We start from the raw sequence: 22,587 nt of genomic DNA, 5'->3' as shown, positions 1-22,587 counted from the left end.
TTGTTCATTTAATAATTTCAGTTTTTAATGAGTATATAATATATTTAATATATACTTCTACTTCTACTTCTTCTTCTACTTCTACTTCTACTTCTACTTCTACTTCTACTTCTACTTCTACTTCTACTTCTACTTCTACTTCTACTTCTACTTCTACTTCTACTTCTACTTCTACTTCTTTGTGTCCAGTAAAAGTTGTATTAACTTATGACCAATTTTGCTATATTAAAATGTTTTAAAGATGACCAAAAACTTAATAAGTAAAATAATAGAAAAACTAATGTTTTCCCCCAGCGCTAGAAATATTAATCACTACACTTTTCTTTTTAAAAAAACTTATCACTTTGGAAAGAATTATCGCTACATTCTTCTTTTTCTTGTGTTGAATTAATTTATACAAAATTCTAAGCCTTTAAATAATGTTAAAGCTGTCGAAAGAGGTCAAAAGTAATTTCATTATGGATATACAATATTATTGCAGAGAAAGATAATACGACTTTTCACATGTGAAATGCACTGAGGCGACAAAAGAAAATTAAAATCGAGAGATATATTTTGTGTAAGATACAACTCAACTCCACTCTGATTTATTAATAGTAATATCTTTGATATCTTTTGGTATTTGTGTGATATATCATAACTTTTAAACTTTCTGTAGATAGTATTTGCCATTGTCATTTAGTCTAATCTTTTCTCACCTTGATAGTTCGTCATTGCCTGACTCCCGTCAATGATATAATATAATTTGCGATTCGCTTGCTGATTTTACCTCGCACTCGCTCGCTCTCTGAGTCGCAAAGCCACAATTTGTCATAGATAATGCTGGCAAATATGTAATTTACAACCTAGACAAAATCAGACTCGTAAACTTGTGTCTAGACGCTTTTGGGGGGCCGCAGCTGTTGTCGAAAGTTTGCTTAACCTCTGACCCTCTGACTCTAACTACGACTCTGCTTTACTCTGTTGCTGTTGCTTTTGCTTTTGCCACGATGACAGCAACTGACACAAATCCAGCCAAGTTAAAAGTTAAACAAAACTGCCTTCTGACTTCCAGTCTGTGCTGCAATGTCGCTGAGATGACTGTCAGGCGGCGGCAAAGTAAGAAAATACATATTGAATTGGTAAAGAAAGAATGTGCTAGACTAGCTAATACCCTGCCTAGAAAATAAATGAAGTTTTCAAAGTAGTAGCAGCTGCTTTTCATAGCTGATTTTTGCATCTTCCGCTTTCTTTCTTCGAGGCATGACAAATTGCAAGCAACCATTTGTCAGCTCTGCCAACGCTGTTTTAGTGTCATTCCTTGGCATAATACCCTCGTTGTCGTCATCAGTTTTGTCGCATTTTCGTTGAGCAGCACAATCATATTTTACATACCGAGAGAGAGAGAAGAGAAGAGAAGAGAGGAGCGAAATCTTTTCGCCCAAGTCGAACATCTGCAACGCCTTTTGGTCTTCGCTTCGGTCGCCTGCCAGGTGAATCCTTTGCGAGTCGCAAGCAACATTAACACAATTTCGCTCACCTGCTGCTACACTTATTCTCGCTCTCTTTTGCTCCCTATCTCTATCTCTTTCTTCCCTGCTGCTTTGGCCCCTTTGGCACTTTTACATTTTAACATAATCATAAATTTTTATGCGGCCCGCCGTCTGCAAGCAATGCTTGTAACTTCGCCTCCCTCCCGCTCTCTCTCTCTCTCTCTCTCTCTCTCTCTCTCTCTCCCTCTCTCTCGCTCTCTGTCTCTTTCTCTCTGCTTGTCTAGTTTCGATAGTTTGCTGTGTGTAGCACTTGTTGCACGCGGCGCGCACTCAACAAATTGCTTCTCACCCGTTGCCAACTCCCAACTTCAACTCCCTTCGTGGCCTGATTTTGGGTGCTGCCCTTTATCGTAGCGTAATCGTATTTTGCTGTGCTGCTCAAGTGTTTCCCTTGAGCTGTTTCCGTTTTCTAATACATTTTGCGTGTGCTTGTGCTTGTGGCACGTTCCGTGCGGGGCGGCACCAGGCACCAAGTGGCGTATACGTAATGTCTTCATTGTGTATACAACGCTGCAATTTATTGCAAATTTATGCCGCAACCAATCAAAACAAAACCAGAAGCTGCACCACGAATCAGTTGCCACTGCCTCTGCCTCAGCCACTTGCCACTTATGCCTCACGCTTCGCATTGTGTGTCAATGCAAATCCAATTGACATTGCCACGACATCGCTGTTGGCTGCTGGCTGCTGGCTGCTGCAGCGTTCTGTCACCTCGATGGGCATTCAATCTTAGTCAAGCATTGTGCTTGTGCCACACACTTGCTTGCAACGTGTTGTGGCAAACACAATCATGCAATTGTCACAGCACGCATCCAATTCGAAAACTGTCGAGCTCCTTGAGAGATCGCATTCCCTCTTATCTTTATCTGATTGCATCCTAAACTGCATAATTTGCTAATCTATAACAATGCTTGGTCGGATCCAAAGGAATAACTATTGAGGACAGTTGAGAGATGAGATGAATGAGGAGAAGTGAAATTTATAGGTAAATTAGAGAGTGATTTGTAAGAGATTTAGCAGGTGTGAACTAAATGGATTAAGACGTATTATTTTTAAGGAATTCAGGCTAAGGAATTTATATTGTTTATTTAAAAAGAAAATTAAAAGTGCAAAAATTTCAGAAATAATAAAAGTAACGTAGAAGAATGAGGACTTTTAAAGTAATAAGATAGAATAGTTCAGAAATAATAAAAGTAAGGTAGAATAAAGTAATGAAATGAATAGAGAATTATTAGAATTAGTTAACTTCGTACTTTAATTGAATTATGCTATGTGTTAATGAGCAAGTAAGAAAGTTACAGTTGAGTCTGCTTGAACTAAGATATGCTCTTCTAATTGTGAACAAAAGCAAAATAGCGCGGTATTAATTTTAAAATATACCAAATTAACATTCTGCAAAAATACTGAAATTATACGAAAGACTAAATTTGATGTAATTACTTACCACAGAGGGCAAAATATATTAGTATATAGTATACCCTTCAAAATATACCACAGCGAGCAAATTATACCAAGTAAAGTATATAGTATCACCTCCAAAATATACCAAATATTGCAAAATATACTAGATTGTCAGACAAAAGAATTGTGACCCTTAGTAAATAGGCGCTTTTCCCTATACTAAAGAATTTCCTTAATACCTTCTATAATTTTTATCTGAGCGAATGATTGATTTAAATACTACTGCATGTGCATGTTGATATTTATATAATTATAAATATCTCATAAATATCTAAGGAGTAAAAAATTCAACCACTAATTTATGCATAGTAATCTTCAGCATATTTTTTGCTGTGTTGATAGCTCGCAGAAATAATTGTGATGGACTAGTAAAGTGCTTAAGGGATTAATCACTTGATGATGGACAGCGACAATAGTCAGAGAAAAGGGGTTGGGAATTTTAAAATGATTTTTTAAATACATTTTTGCAATATTTACCGACAGAACACGGAATACAAATAAAATGAGTGAAAATTGCGCATACGCCTCGTGTGTAGCGTGATTTGAGGCCTCTTTTTGGCGTGCTGTGAAAACGAAGCGGCAAATGGAAAAGGGGAAAGGAAAGAGGAAGGTGTTGGGCTGTGTTACAGCATATTTGCAATTTTAATTGCATAAATATGCAAAAGCCGCACAAAAAAGTGCACAAAGAACGGCACCAAAAAAAATAAGAGAACTCAAAACGCAAATGTTGTTAACAGCACGGCACAAAAATTAATCTCGAGCAGGCGAAATTAAGGAAGCACATTTGCAGCGACAACAATGCAGATTTCTTAAAGACAATTTACGAATTTACTTGAAATTAAATTAAGTGAATTTAATAGTAAAGTGAATTTATTAAACACTTGTGCATATTATTGACACAAAGTTGAATTGAAAATTGGTTTTTGACACGAATTTAATTTGTTCGTGCATGAGTAAATGATTTGATTCGTGTGCAAATATTGTATAATATGAAATTATAATTCTAATTTGATTGTAATTGATATTTTCTATGCATTTTGCAAAAAAAAAAAAACTGCACTAATTAAGCTGCAAGTGCGATAAAATTGCAATTAATAGAAAAATATGTGAGAGGACTTAAAGTATGAAGAGTTTGAAATACACTGAAATTTAACTAATGAAAATTCACTCGTGGCTGAAATAGATTTAATTTGTTAGTGGAATAATACTATAATCTAAGCTAAACAATAGTAATTAATTCAGTTACTTAAATACTTGAAAGACTTGCTTGGCAAACATCGCCCTCAGTTTACAATACCCTTTCGTAAGGGCATTGGGAAAGGGAATGTGAAATGAAAATCGCTTAATGCTCGACTCGCAAATTATTCAATTATGTAAATGCGATTGTAAATTGTTATCAATTAAATATGTAGATCCCCAAAAGCTTTAAAATAGCTGAAAATATAAAATACACGTAATGCTCACTCCTCTCTTCTCCCCCCACTCAACGTGCTCGTATTTAAAATGTTGTGAGCTTAGGTTCGACTACTAAATTCGCATCAGAGTTGCCGACTTTTTCGGGGCAACTTTCTGCAGTGGCCTTTCTGCTGTGGTCCTCGGTAATTGCCACAAGCCAGAAGCGGCTGCTGTTTGCTTTCCGGCATCAGGCTTCGAGCTGTGTATGTGTGTGTGTGGAGGAGTTGCCCCAACTTTTATGCAAGCAAATAGTAGAGAGAGTGAGGGAGGCAACAGGCAACACAATTCTCTATAGTCGTATACTTTGCATTTAATTCAAAAATTCTATAAATTGTGTTGCGTTTATAAATTGTGTTAAAAGTTGCGCCCATTGCCAGAAATTTTCGACAATCGCCATGCGATGCACGTAGCCAACACAGAGCAACAAATGACGCACTCGTTCGTCGTTGATTTTCAAACTCCTCCTCCTCCGCTTCTTTCGCCTTCTCCTTGCCCCTTTTTTCCAAGCATTTAGAACTTGTGTACTCGCAAAATACTTTCTCGGCCATTTCGCCAATGCTAAATGCTGTTTAACTTGTATATTTATGGATCACTCTGATCTGAGATACTTTTTAATGATTTCCGTTCAAGTATTTTGATTGCGCGCATGCCACAAAACACTTTCGCTGCGAATTCACAAACTTGAACTGATTATTTCTTTATATTTAATATGCGGTTTAATAATAAATTGGTAAGATTATCAAGTTTTTATTTAGTTTCTTGCAATTTTTGGCGTTTTTATTTACTGGAATTGTAGTGTAGCTCTATCAAAAAGTGTTGTTTTTTCGCTTTCACCTTTGAATCGCCAACTTGAGTTGTTTATTCCTTTAAGTTTAAAGCATTGCTCAATAATTAATTAAAGAGAATTTCTGCTTTAATTAACTATTTTTGAAACTGATGCATATTTGGTGTTTTCATATGCTGGAATTGTGGCTTTTTTACCTTTAAACCGCCAACTTTGATTGTAAAGTTTAATATTCATTATTAACCTTAATTAATGCAAATTTCAGTTTTTTTTTAACTGTTTTGTAAATTGTTGTATTTTTGGCGTTTTCGTTTGTTGGAATGCACTTGTTGCTGTGTCAAATTTTGTCGCTTTGCATGCTTAAAACGTTTGGCAATTATTTCATTTGCAGTTCGGATTTTAAATGTGCCTCCCTCTTCCATACTTTCCCTCTCTCTCGCTCTCTCTCTCAGCTCAGAAATTGGCAGTCACGATTGTTGTCGGAAACTTTGCGAAAATGATTTCAAGTGCATTAAATTGGATGCTTTGCAACAAATGCGACTAATTAAAATGTGGGCTGAAGGCGCGGCAAAGCAGTTAAGCGTCTGCGGTGTTGCTTGCTGTTGATGTTGCTGTTGCTGTTGCGGTGTGGGCGACTGCAGCAGCATCTTCAAAGTTCCTGCGGCTGTGTTGAGTTTTGAGTTATAAGTCGTGGCATAGCTCGGTTGGTTTGCTCAACAGTTGGACTTCAGAGAGAGAGAGGGAGAGCAGAGTAGAGCCTACACCTCAGACAAGCCAACAGCGAAGGCAAGGTGAAACAACCGCAGCGTCTTAGACGCCTGGCAGACGCAACGCCGAAGGATGTTGCCAAGTTTTTGTTAAGCATTTTGCACAATTTGTTAAAATAATTATCCATTTTAGCCAAATTCAAAGCGGCAACATTAAAACTTTTAGTTGCAAACTTCAAATGAATTAACTAACAAAAGCTTCGCTTAGACAATGAGACCTCAGTCAGAAGCCAGCCAGAATGGGAGGCAAAGAAGAGTGAGAAGGAGGCATAGCGGAGGGAAGAGCTCTTCTACACTTTGCTTGATGATGGCTTACCCTTTAAATAGCACAACAACAACAACAACGACGAAATCAACAACAGCTTTCCACAACGCAAAGAGCAGCAAAGGGCAAGGCAGAACTGAAGCTGAAGCTGACGAGCTGCTTGCACAGTGGTTCAACATGGCTAGAAAGTGTAGATTTTGCTTAATTAAAGCCAATAAATATTGCTTCTATTTTTGTTGTTCATTCTGAATTGAGTTTAGCGACGGCAAGATATGTTAAATCTAACTAAGCATTTTTATTACATTTGTGACTCAGCCTGAGTTAGTCAGAAGTGTACAAAATTTATAATATTTCTATAGTGTATTATAATTTTATGCCTCCAGGAAATACTATATCAATATACCAAATTTACCATTTGGTATATTTTTTATTATTTTGCGTTATTTGTTATTTTTTTTTAAAATAATAGATAACATTAAGTATATATTTAGTATTTTGTAGTATTTTAATTCTGTATAATTTTAAATTAAAAGATACCATTGAGTGTACTTTTAGAATTTATGCGATATATCGGTTTTGGTATACTTTAAAATTAATCGATATCATTCGGTATATTTATAGTATTTTTGCGGTATATTTGCTATTTTTTAAAATTGTATCCCGCACTTACGTGTATCTTTCAGTAGAGTAGACTGGATTGTGGCTTTCTTACTTGTTATATTATTTAAGATATTTCTGATAATATTAAAATATTTCTCCTTTATATTTCAGTGCTCACACAAATGCTGCATACAAATGGTAAGTCTACATTCTTTGATTTTATTCTTAAATAAGCAATATTTCTGTTCAAAATCTTCCACTTCAATGTTTCTAAATATCAAATTTAGTCGCATACATTTCACTTCCTAAAATAGATCATATAGGTATCTCTTATCTCTGCACTTAAAATGCTTTACATAATGTTTGTTTAGCAAGCTGTTTTAGTTGATTGTTGTTGCAGCTTGAGACACTGTGCAAAATGTTTACTAATTTCCGGCTTCATTACGCTTAAAACCATTAGCAAACTTTTGAAATGAATCCTGCGCAACATTCGCTCGGCCCTGCCTTGCCCCGCCCCGCCCTTTTTGTTGCCTCGTCTGCTTCTATCCTAATTTCAAGTCGATGATACAGCGGGCATCTTTATTTCATTAGCAGCAAAAACTCGAAACTCAACTCAACTCAACTTGACTCGACTCGCGACTTTTGGCACCACAGAGCAAAGCAAAAACCCGTTTCAGTTCCATATATTTTGCCATAGATATAGGCATCTTTGACTTTTGGTCGAACGATTGCATTTGTGGAGAGTGCTCGAGAGCGAGGAGATTAGCGTGCTATAGGCTCCGCAGTAGAGTCCTTGATAAGTGCTGTTTAATCAAACATGCCGAAATTGTCTAATCTGGCGTGCTTGATGGTAATGGGGCTTCGGTCTCCGAGCTCTCAGAGTTTTAGCTTTGCTTTGGCTGCCAACTTATAATTAGTGTTGCATACTTTTCAGGGCGAGTCGAAGTAGGGAACCGAAGAAGAACCGCAGCAACCGCGAAACTCAATTGAAAACTGTCCAAATGCGAATTTAAATACACTTGACGGCGATTTATGCTCCAAACTTGCCACAGCCGAAGCAGTTGCTGCTGCTGCTGCAAGAGTAAAAGCTGCAAATTTATCACCGCAACGTTGCGAGTCCGGAACCTCAGGCAACCGCAACGTACCCCAAAAGGGAGAGAAAGGATGCTGTTGTCTTCGGACTGCGGTCAAACATCAGCTGGGACTCGAGTAGCGAGTGCGAGTGAAAAATTGAAATAACAACTTGAACAAACTAAAGACACAGCGGACACAAAAATCTAGATGAAATAATGTACAAGTTGTTGACGACCAAAGAGGAGACTCTCTCTCTGTTGGAGGGCGCAAACAACTTGAGTGTAAACTGGTCAATAGTCTGAAATAACAAGAAGACAATAACACTGGCAATAACTTGTAGTCGAAGAGGACAGAAGACGTCTCAAGCTGTGTGTTTGGCTCTCACTTGGCGCGTGGTCAAGTGTTTGACAGCAAAGCCACAGCTCAGAGCTCACAGCTAGTTCTTAATTAATTTTTATGAATTGCATGAAATGTTTCTGGAGCAAGTTCATTCGGTTTTTTGGCCAAGTGTTTGCGTCAAGAGCAAGTTCAAGAACAATGCTTGAGAAACAACACTCAACTCGAGTGAAGAGAAGAGAAGTGGCAATTGCCAAGACGATGATTAAGTGGCTTGTCTTCGAAATGCATTTAAATATCTCTCTCTTCAGTTTGGGGGTATAAAATAATGCCTGCAGCATTACTTTGGTTAATAATGCCCCAACTCGGGCATATTTAATGAAGAAGATAGAGGGAAAAGCTTAGCCAACTCGCACTTGGCAATACAAGAGAAAGACACTTGAAGTAACTGACGCCTGCAGCTGCCACTTTTGGTCTTCTGGTGTTGCACTTCAAACTGTGCCTCAGCCTGTGGCAGCAAACTGTGACTTGAGTGTTTGCTGCTAGTGCCCAAAATGTATTACATGCATTTATATTAGCTATCGCTTGCAGTTCTCTCTCTCTCTCTCTCTTGAATTCACAAAAATATAAGCTGCAGCTGTCAGAAGCAAGCTTGCACCGAAATTCAGTTTGTGCCACTCGTCGAGGAATGCAAGTTCTGGACATTTGTCTAATGATGACAAATAAGTGAACTGTGCCCGAGGCCAACAACATATGGCAGCATTATCAGTGGCAGGCTGCAATCTTAAGGGACTCTCTGTCCCTTTGGCTGGCCAAGTTATGAGCCAAGCAATTAAATGTAATTTAATTTGCCCTCAGCAATGACTTCGACTCAGAGTCAGAGCCAGAGAAAAACTAATGAATTCCACGCGAAAAGTCAAGTGCCAAAATTTATGGGCGAAATGCGAAGAGATTGCAGGCGAGACAGAAAGCGGGAGGGGAGAGGGAGGTAGGGCGAAGAGACAGCTCTGTTGGCGCCTCGGCCCTGACAAATGTTCGACGTTAGACGTAGACTTAGAAGCTCTAAAATTTGGCAATAAAACACTCGGCAATTACTGGCCTCGAGTCTCAGTGGGAAGTTGGAAGGGAAGGGAAGGAGAGGGAAAGGAAGATCTCTTGACTGTGGCACTGCAGCTGCTTCCCCTCCCCCTCTCTCTCCTCTATTACACTTTATCGCCGCATATTTCTTTTGCCTTGGCCCATAAAACATGGCTCAAAGCATTTCGTTCGTTTTTCGTCATTTTCATTTTCATTTTCGTCGCCAGTTTAATTTAATGAAGACATTTCATTTAGCAGCTTTGATTTGTCCACGCCCCCGGCCCCCAGGCCCGCCCATTCGATTTAGCTGGCGTCCACTCTCTGCTGCTCTGCTTTGGTCTCGTTTAAGCAGCTTAAAGTCGCTTAACTAAAGCCGCAAAGTAAGCACTTGCAACAACAAGGACATGCAACAAAATCCCTTTGATTGCATGGCGCAGGCCGTAAATGTTTAAGGGCTATTATTGCAACAATAGTTGCAACAACGGCGACGCACAAAATGACGAGCATGCCACTCTCTCTCTGCTCTTCTCTGCTCTGTGTGTGAGGCACTTTTTGTGCCCATTCGAAAGAGTGGAAGCGAGGGGAACATCGAGGAGGGAGGCTGCATTGCATGCCCGTCATTTATGCAAATGAGGCCAAGGATGCGATGCGATGCGCTCCGCTTCGCTGTGTTGCATTGCGTTGCGCCTCTGCCCCATTTAAGCGGCATTGTGCGTGCCTCTGATCGATAATTGTCACTGTCGTCAAATGTGCCAAATGGCCAGCAACGTGCCGAACGTGCTGCCAATGGATACACTCCTCGCCTCCCCTCCGTCACTGGCTCTGACTTCTTCTCCTCCCTCCTCTACTCTGCCGGACAGCTTGACATGCAAGTTGCAACATTTGCGGCCAACATTGTGCGCTTCGCTTCACACAAATTGTTGCCAAAATATTGAGTTGACTTTCGAGTTTGATTGGAATTTAGTTGCGCAATCAACGAAATGCCCTTTGCCTTTAACGCTCCGCTCTCACAGATCATTCATAGACAATCAATCTGTTTACACAACCAATTGGATTATTGTCCAAAAACATGCGACAAGTTTTTCTCAAAAGCTGGTCGAAGTTATTTTTTGAGCGACAAAAAGGATTTTATGCAATACGCAAAATATGTTATGCAAAAGGAATTGCAATTGGAAAGCTAAGATGAGTTTATAAGTGAGCTCAGAGTTGACAATAAAACAGTTGAAGAGTTGTATTATGAAACAGTTTATATTTATACTAGCTACTTATTATTATTATAGTATTATAACTATTTAGGAAATAGTTTCGTATGGAAATAATGCCTTCTTACTGCGGGTCTTAGTTGCTTTGGTTCCAAATCTGGTATATTTTATATTCTATAGTATATTTAAATGTAGTACTATATTAATACCAGCAACTACAGCCGTCGGTATATGTTTAGTATTTTTGCGGTATATTGATTTGGTATATTTTTAAGGAATAATACCTCACTTTTTTACTATGGTATATTTTAAACGTTGTACTACATAAATATACCAAGTATATGTACTGGTATATTTTTAGTATTTTTGTGGTATATTTTATGAATAATTCCGAACTGTTTTACTATTATTTATATGTAGTACTATATTAATATACCAAATACAGCCGTCGGTATATGTTTAGTATTTTTGCGGTATATTGATTTGGTATATTTTTCATGAATAATACCTCACTGATTTACTATGGTATATTTTAAATGTTGTACTACATAAATATACCAAGTATATGTACGGTATATTTTTAGTATTATTGTGGTATATTTTAGGAATAATTCCGAACTGTTTTACTATTATTCAAAATAAGTTACGGGTAACTCACAGTCGAGCACACTCGACTGTAGCTTTCTTACTTGTTTATTATGAAAGGAGTAAAAATTAGTTTAAATGCAATATTGGATTGCCATAGATTGAAGCACAAAATAAGTTTGTTACAGCTGAATCGAATTTCACTCACAACATTTCAGTTTTCATGCGTCTTTTAATGCTAGCTTTAACTCAGTTGATGCGAATAAAACTTGCTCATCAAATTTGCACCAATATCAAACCAAGCTATTCAATTGCAACTATAGAAAAAGTATTTCTAGATAGTAAATATAAATTGGCAATAAGTTTGTTTGCAATCACAGTTTAGTTGACTATTCTGAAGGACAGAGTTGATTTCTAAAAATGGAATTCATCAACTCAAAATAGGTGTTGATGCCTTGTCGATTCACTTTGGCAATTGATTTTCAATTACTTGCGATTCAGTGAATCAAATGAATTGAAATGAGTATTTTGTTAATTTCCTAATTTCACATTATAAAAGAGAGAGTGTAGAACTCAGAACACAGAAAATGTGGTCAATGCGATGGTATTTATGGCCGTGTTGTTTGTTGTGGGCCGAAAATCTATAAAATATTTTCATTTGGCTTTCATCTTTTTATTTTATTTTTGGGGCCAGCATCGAAATGTAATTAGAGAGAGCCAAGAAACTTTGGTCGTGGCTAATGAAAATGGTCGAGTGATTAATGAGCCGAAAATGATGTGGCATATTGAAGCAACAATTACGACAAAGCGACGAAGAAAATGAAATCAATAGAATTTTTGAGCCATGTGTTGTGTGGCATGCTGCGGCACGTGCCCATCTTGCCACTTGCCACTTGCTACTTGCCACTTGCCATCAATGAAACGAAAATCCATCTTGATGTTTCGAAAATGGAAAATCTTTTGTCGACAAAACAGATGGCGGCTATTTGCCGAATTTCGACACTTTTCCATTGGCCATTTGCGCCCATCGCATTGTTAATTAATTAAATTTTAATTAGGCAAACCACGGTGTTGCCCTCTCCCCTCCCCCTCCCCCTCTCATCTACAGCTGTTGCCCCCCTCGGGCAACTTATTTGTGTGGCCTTGTTAAACGTCTTGTTCGCTGTCTGCTGGACGTCGTTTTGCTTGTTGCGTCTTGTTGCTAATTGAAAATGCTGCGTGTCATTAATTAATTCAGTGGCGCATTTATTAATATTCATTATACGCACCGTTGTACGCAGTCCGCGTATTTGTCTGATGTGTGGGCGTGGCATTGGCGCTAAAGTTGAAGTTGGAGCTGAAGCTGGCCTGCATTTTATTTGTGCGGCCTCTTTTGTTGTGCTCTTGGCATTTGCTTAACCCATTTTCACTCACTTTTTCACACGCTTTTCTGCAAACTTTTTGACCTTTTGTTTTTCGATCTCCCTTCTCGCTCTCACATACCATATCTCTCTCTTTCTGGTTGTCTCTGCGTCGCGTTTATCTTTACCCGCATTGCCGCTTGCCTTTCTTGCTTTGACACTGCGGCGACTGCAGCGTTTTCACCATTTTCCAGGCCTCGTCTCCTCCTCCTTCTTCACCCCAACTTCGTGCTTGCATCCCGTTTATTTTCCGCCGTTTTCTCTGTGTGTGACTTTAAGTGTGTATAAAATATGGCGCTAAAATGCAGTTCCCCCCACACACACACACGCTGCTTCCTTCCTCCGTTCTCGTCCTGGTTCTGGTCCTGGCTACTGCTCCTGGCACATTCGTTAGACTCTTTGGCTTGGCTCATGGTTTTTATGGCCACGTGCGATGTTTAAAATTTACTTGCTGGCATTTTTGCAGTCAAGTTGCTTAGCACTCAACTCCCTTTCCTTCTTCTATCCTTTTTTGCAGCATCGATTTGCTTTCTTTTGCCTTTTTCTTCTACTCGACTCTGCCTTGCAGCATTTGTAATCTTTTTCACGTTTACTTCTCTGCGTTCTCTCTCCTTTCTTCTTAGGCTTCTTGTTGATCTTAAGCCGTATGCAAATCAACTGTTGGTTCCTTCAAACCAAATGAAATGTCATTGCTTACCTATCGCAATACAAACAGTTGGCAAAAGTACTCCTAGAGGCTGCATCCTGCTTGTCCTTATACATTTCCTATGTCAACATTAACATTAGATTATCCTCGCAGCAGTGTTGAGGGAGTCTTTGACTATGTCGCATAGTTACACAGACTTTATTGTAGAACTTTTGTGTGGGTGACTTTGTATTGCCTTGTTTTTTATCACTTGTCACTTTTAATTGTTTTATTATATATATATTAATATATTTAATAATGTAAACTACATATTGGGTATTTCAAGAGCTTTATTGTCATAATGATTCATATGAATTTTATTACTTCAAGGCTGCGTTATTTATATGTTTGCTCTTGAAGTACTCATCATTTTATTTCATAATTTTTATTGTAAAATTTATATTCCATGAGCTTCTATAATCATTACTTAATTACTCTTACTTCAAGACTTTGACAGTTATTTATATTTATACATATTTTTTTATAGCATAATTGATATTTCATTCAATTTCGAACTTAATTGAGAAGTTTAATTATAAAAATTCAATTTGACTGGCAATTTACTTGGACATTTTCTCAACTGCCTTCAATTCAACTGTTTACACAATTTAAATTTGCTGCTCTTCCGCTTTACTCAATCAAATTTAAATGTTAAAACCTGAAATGTTTTCGATTGAGCCGTTTTAGCCGTCGACTTATTAAAATGCGGCACGCAGCCAGCGCATGTTTTGAGGCCACAGCGGAGCATTCCAAGTCCTCTCCTCTCCTCTTTCTCTCTGTGGAGCAGCAGTCAGTGGCTTCCACGTGCTCCAGAGATTTACTACAAATTACTGAGTGCTATCCGAATCGCATATCGCAAAAGCGCGCGCGGTGTCCAGTTGCTATCAGCGTACATGGATCTTGGTCTGCTGTTGTTGCTGGTGATGTTGCGGATGTGGATGCCCAACGTTGCCACTGCTGCTGCTGCTGCTGATGTGGCGTTGTAATTGAACCGGAAAATTACATATTTCAAGCTATTTTTACGCCGAGTTTAATGGCAGACGTGAGCAGCAGCAACTGAGAAAGAGAAGGAGGAGCACGAAAACAACATTCAACTGTTTGTGGTCAGCAATGAAATAATTTATTGTTGCCTACTTTGCAACGTCGCAGTCGTCGTCGTCGTCGTCGTGGTGGTCGCTGCTGTTGCTGCCACAGCACGTAGCACGAGTTGCGAGTTGAGTGGCAAAGATAAGCGAAAGATACGCTGCTGGGAAGCAAGCAAGGTACGAGTGCGATTACGAGTCTCCGAGTATGCTTTATAATTGCATGCGAATCGCATGAAGAATAGAGAACAGAGCAACAGAGAAGGAGAGAGAACTCTGGACTGAACTGAACTGTCGTCGACATAAACAGCAGCTAATGGACTCGTAAAGAGGTTAAGAGTTTACTCCCCATTGAATCATTCCGGCATTTGAAGCAGTTAATGTGGGGTCAGATAAGCTCTTCTCTCGCTCGCTTGCTCTACCTCCGCTCGTTCACTCACTCAGTCATTCAGTCAATTGTGAGTTCGAATGCGAGTGTGGTCAAAAGCGAACTCAATTGTCTGGCCAATTTGAGGGTATCAACTGATCACAATACAAACTCACATACAAATTAATTCCGATTCCGATTCCCATTTCGATTCGCATTCGCATTCCCATTTCTATTTCTATTCCTATTTGGTTTGTTGTTGTTGTTATTGAATCTATTGCATGACTATTGCTACGTGCGTGGGGTTTTACATTGACAGAGATTTGAGGTGGAACTCGTTTGTTACGAGCACTGTTAACTGCACTCTTTGCGGCTTTTGACCAGTGCTTATTTCGTTTTTTTGGCTCGTTTACTTCCACTTGCTGATAGCTCTCGTTAAGTTTGAAATTATTCGCTACACGCTAATTTAATTAGGCAGTCGAACTCGTTACTCGTTACTGAAGATAATTTCATTCTGGATGGACTTTCTTAGAACTTTTTAGAGTTTTGTTAACTTCAACTCGTTGATAGATTTCTCTATCTATCTCTCTCTCTCTCTCTCTCTCTCTCTCTCTCTCTGTCTCTCTAGTTTCGTTACGCCTGTTTCCCCTTGCTCCTCTCTCGTTACTAGCTTTGAGCCGTTAACTATAATACTCTACAACATTTCTACTTTTGATATTAAGTGTACGAAGATTGCTTTTCAGTTAGGCTCCTTTCGTTACTCGCTGATTTATTACTCGTTGCCTTTCTCTTCTTTTATTCTTATATACTCGCTACTTTTATTCTCTCGTTGCTTATGTTCTTTCATTCTTTCTTTATTTCTTTTTTCTAACGTGTTCTCTCATTCTCGCTATTTATTCAATTCGCTACTCGTTTCTCGCTGCTTTTAAGGCTCTGATTTTTCCCCGCTCGAGTTTTTGACCACAGACTGAATCCCCAATAACAGCAAAGGCTCAACAATTGATGCTGTTGGCTATTTGGCCCACTTCGTTTGCCAATTGCAGACCAAAACTTCTCAGCACTGCATTTTATTTGGTTTACTATTCTTTTCCAAAAACTATTGTTTCAATTATAATTTAAAGCTGCTAGTGGAAAAATAGTTCGGACAATTGCTGTGACTGGCAGTCAAGCGGACGACAAGCGGGGCGGGAATTGAAGTTTCTGATATCGAAAACGGAAATTTGAATCGAAATTCCCGAATGCAGATGCAAGGCTCTGTGAGAGGTGCCTTGTAATTTGCACCGTGGCCTCAATACGACTCAAGTGGGTGGAAAAGGGATGGCGAAAGAGAGGGAGAGAGAGGAAAGAGTCTGCTGGGAAAGTTTACCTGGCTTTTTGCAGTTAGTTTTAAATTAATTTCGCAATTTTAATTGAACATTTTGGCACTTTGAAGCATATTTAAAGCCAGCCAGGCAATTGGGGCAAATGTTGCCAGTTGCTGCCCCTTCTTTTTGCCCCTTGCTTCACGTTGCGTTGCGTTGCGTCGTCAGCTGCGATCTGCGCTTCACTTCGCCGATTTGCAGTAAATAACTTTCGCCTGGTCAACCATTTTTATTGTTGTTTCGTTTGTTATTATTGTTGCTGTTTTGCCTGGCCATGGCGGACTGACTCCCCGCGTCGCTCTCTCTCCCTCTCTCTCTCTCTCTCTCTCTCTCTCTCTCTCTCTCTGCCTTCCCAGCTGCCTGTTGGCTGGCTGTTGATGTGTGCGGCTCACCGCAGCATGCGGCCAAAGCTGGCTGCTGTTGTCGTTGTTGTTCTTGCTATTGTTGTTGTTGTAGCTGTTGTTGTTTTTGTTGCTCTTTTGCATGATTTCAGTTGCATTGCGTTTCGTTTTACAACACAACAAAAATAAAAGTTATTTTAAAAGTGAGGGAAACCTGCAAAAGAAAATAGTTGAGCGGAGGCAACACAACTGAAACTAATATATCAGTAGAAAAGATGGACAACAGCAGGCAGCGAGGTGAGGCGGGCGAGGCAGAAAGCAAGAGTGAAATATGCAAAGCTATAAAAGCTACAAAAAAAAAGCAAACAATTAATCATGTCCGTATTCTGGCATATGGGAGCGGGGCTGCCAACTCGTTGCACTTTCTACGCAGTCCGAACACAAGTTTATTAGATGTGGCAGAACCTGGAAATGGAAAGTAAATGTTAGAGACCTGCACTTAATGGACAGAAATAAAAAAACAGTAACTGCTTAAAGAACTTAAAATTGAAGTAGAGAAGGGCTGCCAACTTGTTGAACTTTTTGCAGAGTAGTCCAATCATAGTCATTCTTAGTATTCTCAAGTATATAAAATAATTGTGAAAGTAAAGAATTATATTTGTAATAAGAAAGTTATGTTTTTAATAAAGCAAAATTAGTTTATTTTATATATCGAAACTTGTCATTAGGAGGATGGACTGCCAACTTAATGAACTGTTTAGTGAGTATCCCAAACATAGAGAGAGAGAGTGAAGTAATTGAGAAAAGAATTATAAAAGTAAAGAATTATATTTGGCATAATAGATAATTTTATGTATATCAAAATTGATAACCATTTATGTATTGAAACGCCGTTTAGCCGATGGCTGTCCACTTGTTAAATAAATGTTATTATGTAGTTATGTGTGGCAGATCCTAGAAATGTAAAGTAAATGTCAGAGAGATGCGTTTAATGGACAGAAAAAAGCATTAAGTGCTTAAGAAACTTAAAGTTCATGAAGAAAAGAGCTGCCAACTTGTTGAACTGCTTACAGAGTAGTCCAATCATAGGCACTCTTAGTATTGACAAATAAACCAGAAAAGAATCATGAAAGTAATGAATTAAAATTTTATTAGATAGATTTTAATAATCAAAACGAATTCACTTTTATGTATTGTAACTTATCATTAGGCAGATGGATTGTCCACTTGCTAGGGAACTGTTTGTATGCAATAGGATTAGTAGGTTTTAAAATTTGTAGCTGGACAGTTAAATTATTTAGTCGTCTAAGAATTGTATTTATAAAAAATAGATAGAACATAAATGACTCATCAACAAACTAATTTGTAAGTATTGACAGTTGTCGCTAGATATTTGTCACTAGAGATGAACTGTCCACTCGTTAAATAACTCTTCCGGAATTCTCACTCTTGTCTGATATGTTTTTTTTATGCTGTCCCTTAAAAAATACATGTTTAAAGCTAAATAATGTAATAGTGTTGTCGTTCTTATGTAAACTTGTAAATATTTGTGCATTGTTCGCGCCGTTTGCAATTATTAAACTTAATCAAATGAAAACCGCGCTGCGGACCTCAATTAACTCGGCTATAAAAATCATTTTGTGGTCATTTCGTGTTTGCCCAGCAGCGAAAATAATGATGTGAAATTACAAGTAGACTACCAGATGCGCTTTCATTGAGATTCATTTACCAAGAAAATTAAGTTTATGCTATATACAAATGCAGTGAAAAACTAAAGATAAATTACTTTACAATTTTGAGGAAATTAACCTGATTTGTAGAGTGTTTTCATAGTTGTGAAGTTCAGTTTAATTAGAGGGAATTAAACAATAATTCAAACAGTTGGATGCACAACAAAATAAAACAGTAAAAAAGAGTTATTCTGTGATATGTTAACCGCAAATTGATATCGACTTTGGGAGCGTGTTGCTAGTCGAGTTGTAAAATTAATGCGATTTACATATGTAATTATGTGTACATATTTTAATTTGCATAATTTAGTAACTGATGTTGGATCTGAATTGCAGAATTGCAATGCAAGCCCGAAGGCAACAGCAGTGAGGAAGAGAGGGAGAGATGCAGAGAAAGAGAGAGAGAACTGCAAAAGTAGCATAACAATTGCAGGTTGCATTTTTGTGAATTTGTTGCGAAATTAATTTTCAACAGTTTTCGTTGCGTTGCGTTTCGTTTTCTGTTATCCATTTACCATTTCTGCCAGATTGAAAAAGTTGCCCAACATTGAGAAGAGAGGAGAAGAGTGGGCGGGGCGGAAACAGTACTATAAACCGGGTTGAGGGTAATGAAGCGTGCGGCCAATTGAAATGTTTATCCGAATACGCAAATCCAATTGCCAAGCAGGCATTTGCATAGAAACTAAGGAGACTGAGGAGGAGGAGGGAAAGCCTAGACAGAGATGAGCAGCAGCGGGGGAATAAGCGGAGGAAAGACACGAGACTATTCAATAGATTTTCTTTGCTTGCTATGCGAATAATTTTGCTTGAAGCTGAATATCTTCAGCAACAACTGGAGGCCAAGAGCACAGTCTGAGCTGACGGGAGATTCGTTCACAATTGACCATTGTGAAGGAGCGCAAAGCAAGCAGCAGACACAAATTTTGCATTTTGCTGGAAAGTTGTGTATTTGGTTCATAAAACAGCAATAAAGAGCCAAATAGACGTTGAATGTTGAGTGTGTGAGTGAGTGTCCTTTGCGTTGTGTGCTGCAAGGCAAAAATATTTGCCAACGATATCAAGAATATATCAAGGAAATCATCTTGGCCAACAGAAAAAGAAGAAGAGGGAATATCATCATAAGCAATTGAACGGATGATCGAATTATGTGAAGCTGAAGCTTGAGAGCGATTGTAAAGCCATTGTCCTGACTTCTCTCTCTCTCTCTCTGTCTGTTTCTCTTGGTCTATTGCTGTCTCCTTTGCTTGGCTCTCAGTGTGACAAATTAGCCACTTTGGTTATAATTCAGCGGCTGCCCAACTTGCAGCTTGTGTCCGACTTCTGCCTGATGGCGACAACAAGAAATTACCGCAATTTGTGAGCGACTCGACGAGTGATTGGTGACCAGACAAGGACGAACAGGACGAACAGGTTGCCTGTTCCTTGGCCAGCTGCTAACGTGCTGCAGCTACCACACAACAGAATGTAGATGTTAACCGGGGGTGGAGGGAAAAATGGGGGAAAACAACATCGCGACAGTTATAAATAGCCAAGTAAAATTGTCGACGCGACATCAACGAGAACGAGAAAGAGAACGACAGGATGAAAACTGAAACCAGGATGCGATACCTTTGCTCTGTCTGCTGCCTTCTCCTTGTTTCCTTTTTTTTCTCCTCCATTTTTTGCTATTTGCCCCGTGTGGCACACAAAACTTGTAGTTTATTCAAAGTTGTTGGCAGCCAGACGAAGAAGTCAGAGTAGAAAGAGAGACAGAGACGGGAAAGAAGCAAAAGGAGCTGGCAACATATTTTCCTTGTTGTTGTCCTTTTGTTGACGGGGCCGCAGCATCATTATGGCTAATAAACATTGCCATTTGCGGCTGCCCAGCAGAAATTGCCAACAAAAGTGGCACAACACTCGTCAAGTCAGCTTCTAAAGGTTGTAGAAGCTGTCGTCCAGTTTAGAGCGAAAGCTGCTAGACATTAATATGCTAATAGTATTAGCAGCCAAGTGATTAAGGAGACAAGTTAAGGGAAAGTAGCAGACAATAAGGCTTTGAATCTACATATCTAATGCTGCTATTTTACTGTGTTTTACTCTTCAAAGTATTGCTTTCTGAGTGGTGATTTATTTGTTAGTTATTCTTTGTAACATATTCGCCAACGTTTTGGTTTATTTGTTCACTCGGTCATACTAGCAATTTACTTACTTTAAGTGTATGATAATAGTTTTTTCATCAGCAAAGGAAAATACTTTATGCAGATTCCAATATTTGCACTACCAAAAGAGTTCGGCATTCCTAGTTTCTCTTTTGACCACTTTCGCAAATACTTCTCTTAAATGTATTAACTGATTTTTTTATTATTATTGTTATATTCCCTTAGTTAATCTGTGTGACTTATTCGCTAATGTTTTGCTTAACTTTTTTATTTTGTGTTACTTACAATTTCATTAATTTACATACATATGTCATAGGAATTATTTTGATCAATTGAAGAGCATATTTTTTACGGACATTTGTTCTACCAAGAGAGTTGAATGTCTGAATTACCCTTTCGACCACTTTCGCCAACGTTTCACATTGTTTCATTGGCTGATTTTGAAAATATGAAATCACCATCAGCAGTTTAAACATTTGTTCATCATTAAACATGAGCCTCGTTCCCTCTTCCCTCTTTTCTTTACTGTTTTGTTCTGTTCCCACCTGTGTTTCACATCAAATTGGATAGGCAAATGCTCGCTGGGATTGTTGTTTGTTGTTGTAAGCAAAGTCGCACACACAAACGCTGGCTGCATAAATGTTTAAGCAACTGCGCTGGCAATCCTAACCAGGCATAAAAACCAACAGCAGGCAAACACACACACGCACACACACGCACACACAACACAAAAATGCTTGTAAATAAATTGCGCATACGCCGCGTATTTGCCAAAGGCAACCAGACAAGCATAACAACAGCAACAATAACAACAATAGTAGGGCGGCAAAATGTTTATAAAAATGATTGCTGCGTTTTATTTGTCATTTAAACAAATAAATGGCATGCCACACGGCAATTATTTATGCAACCATTCTCTCTCTCTCTCTCACTCTCCCTTCGCTGTCGCCCCCGCTGATGACTGGCTTAATATTTCTACGGACGATTTAATCAGAGAGATGCAGGACATATCCCCCCCTCGAAAAAAGGATAAAGATGAGTGCGCGCGCACAAAATGTAATTAGGCTTAGGCCTGGATTAGTTGCAAATTCAGTTTTTGCCACTTTTGCCACGGCGCCAACACTTGTTGAGCGTGTTTTAATTGAGGCTCGCTTTTTGGATTATGTTATCACATTATTGTCCTAGTTGTCGATACTCTCGTTACGTTGTAGCTCTGGCATATTTAATTATTTAAGGGGATTTTCATTTGATAATCTCACGACATTTAAAAATTGATACTCTAAATGAAATGAATGCGACAAATTGAATTGTTTAAATACATTTGCAGCAACATCAAACGTACGTTTGGAATTGTTATTTGCTTGTGAATGCGTTTGCTTTACATTCAATGCATAAAGCTGCTAAAGAATGCTTCGATTTGAGTTGTTTCATTGCTTACAAGCTATTTAATTACACTTGAAAAAGTTGTCGATTTTTCTATCTAATTCTATACACTTTCTTTAAATTCTGTCTAAAATTCTTCCTAGCTTAGTTGCTGTTTTTTTTTTATTTCTTCTGAATATATAATTTTTAAATTTTATTTCTATTTTTTTTTCTATTCTATTTCTATTCTATTATTATTCTTTTTCTATTCTATTTCTATTCTATATATTCTATTTCTATTATATTTCTATTCTATTTATACTCTATTTTTATTCTATTTCTATCCTATTTCTATTCTATTTATAATCTATTTCTATTATATTTCTATTCTATTTATATTCTTTCTATTCTATTTATAATCTATTTCTATTCTATTTATATTCTTTCTATTTATAGTCTATTTCTATACCATTTCTGTTTTGTTTACATTTAAAGTTTCCTTTATATTTTCCTTTTCAATAGACATTCTTTAAATAATTTCTTAAATTTTTGCTACCACTTTTTTCTGCATTTAAAATCTGCTTCACAGTTTTCTTTTGCAAGCATTTCGCTGTCTACTTGAGCACTTGAGTTGTCTGTTAGAGTATTTAATCTTCGACAACTTGAAGTCTGTGCTTTTTCTATGGCTTTTTCTCTCTATTTGCACGCATGCTGACAGCACAAGTCGTTCGTTTGTTCCTCTAGTTGTTCTCTGAGTTGTTGTTGTTGTTGTTTTCGCTGCTGGCAAATTTCCACGGCAAACATGAAAAGCGGTTGAGAAAAACGCCCGCGAGCTGCCGCACAACACAAAGCAGGATACACAACGAGATGAGGCACACACACACTTTTTCCTATGCCTTCTTCTCACTCACTCTTCTATCCCCCTCTCTTTCTGACTGACTGAGTGAGCTATGCTGCGTTAATAGAATTGTGATAAACGCATC

General features: G+C 38.2%; 1 long non-coding RNA gene across 1 annotated transcript; it reads right to left on the bottom strand.

Annotated features, from left to right (window-relative positions):
- Positions 1-11,247: 11,247 nt before the first annotated feature.
- LOC133846497 (uncharacterized) lies at positions 11,248-13,442 on the bottom strand. Its single transcript, XR_009894873.1, has 3 exons — positions 13,236-13,442; positions 12,407-13,174; positions 11,248-12,339 (listed from the first exon to the last, which is right to left on the bottom strand). It is a non-coding gene; the product is annotated as an uncharacterized LOC133846497 (long non-coding RNA).
- Positions 13,443-22,587: the final 9,145 nt, after the last annotated feature.

This window comes from Drosophila sulfurigaster, chromosome 2L (genome assembly GCF_023558435.1).
Source record: "Drosophila sulfurigaster albostrigata strain 15112-1811.04 chromosome 2L, ASM2355843v2, whole genome shotgun sequence".
NCBI classification, from domain to species: Eukaryota; Metazoa; Arthropoda; class Insecta; order Diptera; family Drosophilidae; genus Drosophila; species Drosophila sulfurigaster.
This window is presented reverse-complemented; position numbering and strand designations above follow the sequence as displayed.